Here is a 5,823-nt window from a genome sequence, read left to right as displayed (position 1 = left end):
AAGTTAGAACGGACTGCGAATTCAGCTTTCTTTTTCATTGAAGGTTTGACATTTCAGAATCATCCCAGGGATACATTGACAATTTGGCCATGGATTTGTGATCCAACTATGCCAGCTAATTCCACTGAGTGTCAACTTCAATTTCCATATCCAATTTCTAGTAGTTTTAACAGTCTAGTTTGAAGGTGGCCAGGGCATCCCTCCCAATCGATGTTTGGGCCCTTAGCCAAATAAAATATTACCTCTCCTCAGATAGAGGTAGCATTCCACATAGCTGTTCATGGCAACATTCTTAGATTAGCTTGAGATATAGGCACAAAATATTGCTGAGTATTTACATGATCATGTCTCCTGCAGTTTAGGAACATATACTTTATCCCATAACAAATTTACATGAAATTGTGTTAATGCATAAATTATCCTGAAACTGATGAAATAGCCTCCGCAAGACATTAAACCACCTTCACCATAATAAGTATTAGATGATTAGTAACATTTATACATGGCCAACAGCTCCAACTTTGGGGAAAATAGGCTTTCAGCATTTATATATGCCACCCAAAATGCTCACAGAAAATGTCAAATTCAGAGTCCCAGAGTCCCAATTTTGGAAAAATGGATTTTGGAAAAATGGAATGTAAGCATTGATGTATGCCAAGCGTAATGCTGGCACAAAATATCAAATTCACAAATGCCAGACGCTAATCCAATAATTCATATATGGACAAAATAAAAATAAAAGGGCTGCTTCAAACCTACAGACCTAGAATTAATAAAGGAAGCAGAATTTCACATGTAAAAACTATGATTACCTTGCTAAAGAATAAGTAATTCTATTTCACATATATCCCATATTACCTTGGAAGGCAAAAGCAATCCAAAATGAAATTTCACATGTAAAAATTATGACTACCCTGCTCAAGAATAAATGGTTTTATTCTACATCGATGCAATATTATCTTCAAAAGAAAAATATGACAGGAGTACATTGGATAACAAAATTGTGAATACAAATCTTACACAACTCAATTCACTATACAGAAAAACCAATACAATCCGCAACAAAATTTCAAGAAAAATTATGAACTATCTATTCTATAAAGGAATCTCAATGACGACATTATCCGCGTGAGAATCAGAATTAATATTACCCATAATATCTAACTGAGGCCCAAGTGCCTGTTCTTCTGCAGGGTTAATCTCCACTGAATTCTGAGGCTTTTCGGTCGATGGGTGTTGATCAACATTAATAATTTCAACACTGCCTCTGCAAATGGGGCATATGGAGCGCTGGGAGAGCCAAACATCTGCACAGGGAACATGGAAACAATGGCTACATTTTGGTAACACAAGGCATTTATCACCATCCTTGAATTGATCAAGACAAACCAAGACTACGATGCAGTGGAGAAGATGTAGCAATCGCAATGGATTTGCCATCGGAAGCTGCCCGCGAAAAGTACACACCAGAAGACAAGACGCACACGGCGATACCCCTTTCGTTTGTCCATCTCATGGATTTCTCAATTTTCATTTTCTGATGTGGAAAATTTGTTGTGGGTATTATAATTAGGGGCTGGCCAATGAGACATTAACCTCAGTAAGCGATTCATGCTTGCACTTGGATACCAGCAATCCTGTTTGAGCTGGGTGAGCAGTGGCCATTTGTTGAGATTAGGCAGGTACAGGATTGTGTTTGAAACGACAGGAGAGCACTGATTAATCCATGACAATTTTTGGGTGTTTGGGCTTCCTACGGCTCATGCTACTCATTCTCCAACTCATATGCCTCAGTTCGTCCGAGACCATTTCTCCAGGAAACGATGTACAGTGTCTTCAGACTACTTACAAGGAATTGAAGGACCCTCAAGGGAACCTCCGCACCTGGAACTTCCAGAACACTAACAATGGGTTTATTTGCAATTTTCTGGGAATTACTTGTTGGCATGATGATGATAACAAAGTGAAGTCAATTTCGCTTCAAGAGTTGGGGCTTCAAGGTGAGTTTCCATCTGGAGTACAGAACTGCAAGAGTATGATGAGCTTGGATCTCTCTCAAAACAGTCTTACGGGTACCATTCCCAAGGAGCTCTGCCAATGGCTTCCTTTTCTGGTAACCATTGATCTCTCCCAGAACAAGTTTATGGAACCTATTCCTGCTGAGGTTCGTAATTGCACATACCTCAATATCCTCTGCCTGAATGGAAATCAACTTACAGGGGAAATTCCCTGTCAATTGACACGGATCGACCGTCTCAAGGACTTCAATGTAGCAAACAACAAGCTTACTGGAAATATACCTTCATTCACTCACAACTTTTTTGCTTCTAATTTTCAGGGTAACCCTGGGCTATGTGGGCCTCCCCTTTCAAAGACGTGCACAGCACCGAACAATCCCATGGTTGTTGCGGATTTTCTTCTATTTGGCATAGTGTTAATTGGCTGGATTTTACTTGGTCTTCATTGGATGATTTCAGTGAGAAGAGGCGTTTGGTAGAAGTTAGAACGGACTGAGAATTCAGCTTTCTTTTTCATTGAAGGTTTGACATTTCAGAATCATCCCAGGGATACATTGACAATTTGGCCATGGATTTGTGATCCAACTATGCCAGCTAATTCCACTGAGTGTCAACTTCAATTTCCATATCCAATTTCTAGTAGTTTTAACAGTCTGGTTTGAAGGTGGCCAGGGCATCCCTCCCAATCGATGTTTGGGCCCTTAGCCAGATAAAATATTACCTCTCCTCAGATAGAGGTAGCATTCCACATAGCTGTTCATGGCAACATTCTTAGATTAACTTGAGATATAGGCACAAAATATTGCTGAGTATTTACATGATCATGTCTCCTGCAGTTTAGGAACATCTACTTTATCCCATAACAAATTTACATGAAATTGTGTTAATGCATAAATTATCCTGAAACTGATGAAATAGCCTCCGCAAGACATTAAACCACCTTCACCATACTAAGTATTAGATGATTAGTAACATTTATACATGGCCAACAGCTCCAACTTTGGGGAAAATAGGCTTTGAGCATTTATATATGCCACCCAAAATGCTCACAGAAAATGTCAAATTCAGAGTCCCAGAGTCCCAATTTTGGAAAAATGGATTTTGGAAAAATGGAATGTAAGCATTGATGTATGCCAAGCGTAATGCTGGCACAAAATATCAAATTCACAAATGCCAGACGCTAATCCAATAATTCATATATGGACAAAATAAAAATAAAAGGGCTGCTTCAAACCTACAGACCTAGAATTAATAAAGGAAGCAGAATTTCACATGTAAAAACTATGATTACCTTGTTAAAGAATAAGTAGTTCTATTTCACATATATCCCATATTACCTTGGAAGGCAAAAGCAATCCAAAATGAAATTTCACATGTAAAAATTATGACTACCCTGCTCAAGAATAAATGGTTTTATTCTACATCGATGCAATATTATCTTCAAAAGAAAAATATGACAGGAGTACATTGGATTACAAAATTGTGAATACAAATCTTACACAACTCAATTCACTACACAGAAAAACCAATACAATCCGCAACAAAATTTCAAGAAAAATTATGAACTATCTATTCTATAAAGGAATCTCAATGACGACATTATCCGCGTGAGAATCAGAATTAATATTACCCATAATATCTAACTAAGGCCCAAGTGCCTGTTCTTCTGCAGGGTTAATCTCCACTGAATTCTGAGGCTTTTCGGTCGATGGGTGTTGATCAACATTAATAATTTCAACACTGCCTCTGCAAATGGGGCATATGGAGCGCTGGGAGAGCCAAACATCTGCACAGGGAACATGGAAACAATGGCTACATTTTGGTAACACAAGGCATTTATCACCATCCTTGAATTGATCAAGACAAACCAAGACTACGATGCAGTGGAGAAGACGTAGCAATCGCCATGGATTTGCCATCGGAAGCTGCCCGCGAAAAGTACACACCAGAAGACAAGACGCACACGGCGATACCCCTTTCGTTTGTCCATCTCATGGATTTCTCAATTTTCATTTTCTGATGTGGAAAATTTGTTGTGGGTATTATAATTAGGGGCTGGCCAATGAGACATTAACCTTAGCAAGCGATTCATGCTTGCACTTGGATACCAGCAATCCTGTTTGAGCTGGGTGAGCAGTGGCCATTTGTTGAGATTAGGCAAGTACAGGATTGTGTTTGAAACGACAGGAGAGCACTGATTAAGCCATGACAATTTTTGGGTGTTTGGGCTTGCTACGGCTCATGCTACTCATTCTCCAACTCATATGCCTCAGTTCGTCCGAGACCATTTCTCCAGGAAACGATGTACAGTGTCTTCAGACTACTTACAAGGAATTGAAGGACCCTCAAGGGAACCTCCACACCTAGAACTTCCGGAACACTAACAATGGGTTTATTTGCAATTTTCTGGGAATTACTTGTTGGCATGATGATGATAACAAAGTGAAGTCAATTTCGCTTCAAGAGTTGGGACTTCAAGGTGAGTTTCCATCTAGAGTACAGAACTGCAAGAGTATGATGATCTTGGATCTCTCTCAAAACAGTCTTACGGGTACCATTCCCAAGGAGCTCTGCCAATGGCTTCCTTTTCTGGTAACCATTGATCTCTCCCAGAACAAGTTTATGGAACCTATTCCTGCTGAGGTTCATAATTGCACATACCTCAATATCCTCCGCCTGAATGGAAATCAACTTACAGGGGAAATTCCCTGGCAATTGACACGGATCGACCGTCTCAAGGACTTCAATGTAGCAAACAACAAGCTTACTGGAAATATACCTTCATTCACTCACAACTTTTCTGCCTCTAATTTTCAGGGTAACCCTGGGCTATGTGGGCCTCCCCTTTCAAAGACGTGCACAGCACCGAACAATCCCATGGTTGTTGCGGCTTTTCTTCTATTTGGCATAGTGTTAATTGTCTGGATTTTACTTGGTCTTCATTGGATGATTTCTGAAGCAAAAAGCAGAAGATCTGTCAAAATCCCACCACCAAGTACCGATGAGCCCAACGATTGGCAGAAATATGTCCGAGCTCGGAGATCTGTTAAAGTTTGCTCGTTCGAGATTCCCATCAGGAAGATGAGATTGGTTGATCTTGTGGCGGTCACTGGCAACTTCAGCGAAGACAATATCGTTTTGCAGGGAAGGAAAGGTATAATCTACAAAGGCAAACTGCCAGATCAATCTTTGCTGGCAGTAAAAAGACTCTGGCCATGTTCAGCACAGACTGAAAAAGATTTCAAGTGCGAGATGAACGCATTGGCCCACATGGGTGTTGATCAACATTAATAATTTCAACACTGCCTCTGCAAATGGGGCATATGGAGCGCTGGGAGAGCCAAACATCTACACAGGGAACATGGAAACAATGGCTACATTTTGGTAACACAAGGCATTTATCACCATCCTTGAATTGATCAAGACAAACCATGCATTCAAGATCGATGTTGATGCAAATATTTTCGACATCATTCTTCTTATCATTGCTGCTCTGTTCGGCGTTGGTGGTGCAAAAGGAAATAGGCAATTTCTGGAAATCAGACTCAGAAAGACCAGATCTTAGGGTGAACGGCGAGGGCGAAAATTCATGAACCGTTTCAGTTTCATGAACTGTTTTAATTTTTTATCAACGATCAAGTTTTGTTTGATCGTCTAACACCACAAATCTACGGTGAATAATAGGACAAGGCCACGGCTAGGGTAATTCATTTCAAATGGAGACGCCTTACGGCTTAATAATTATATTATTTTTTTAATATTTAAATTATGAAATATAAAATAAATATATGCTAATCAAAATTAT

General features: G+C 39.7%; 2 pseudogenes; both read left to right on the top strand.

The window, feature by feature from the left end:
* Window positions 1–1,726: 1,726 nt before the first annotated feature.
* LOC149194301 (inactive LRR receptor-like serine/threonine-protein kinase BIR2 pseudogene) lies at window positions 1,727–2,497 on the top strand (annotated as a pseudogene).
* Window positions 2,498–4,535: 2,038 nt separating this feature from the next.
* Window positions 4,536–5,309, top strand: LOC149194300 (putative inactive receptor kinase At1g27190 pseudogene; annotated as a pseudogene).
* The last annotated feature ends 514 nt before the right edge of the window (window positions 5,310–5,823 follow it).

This window comes from Pinus tabuliformis, chromosome 2_2 (genome assembly GCF_031772625.1).
Source record: "Pinus tabuliformis cultivar Carrire ecotype Pingquan chromosome 2_2, CPIR1, whole genome shotgun sequence".
Lineage (NCBI taxonomy): Eukaryota > Viridiplantae > Streptophyta > Pinopsida > Pinales > Pinaceae > Pinus > Pinus tabuliformis.
The sequence above is the reverse complement of the archived record's forward strand: the minus strand, read 5'-3'. Positions and strand labels throughout refer to the sequence as shown.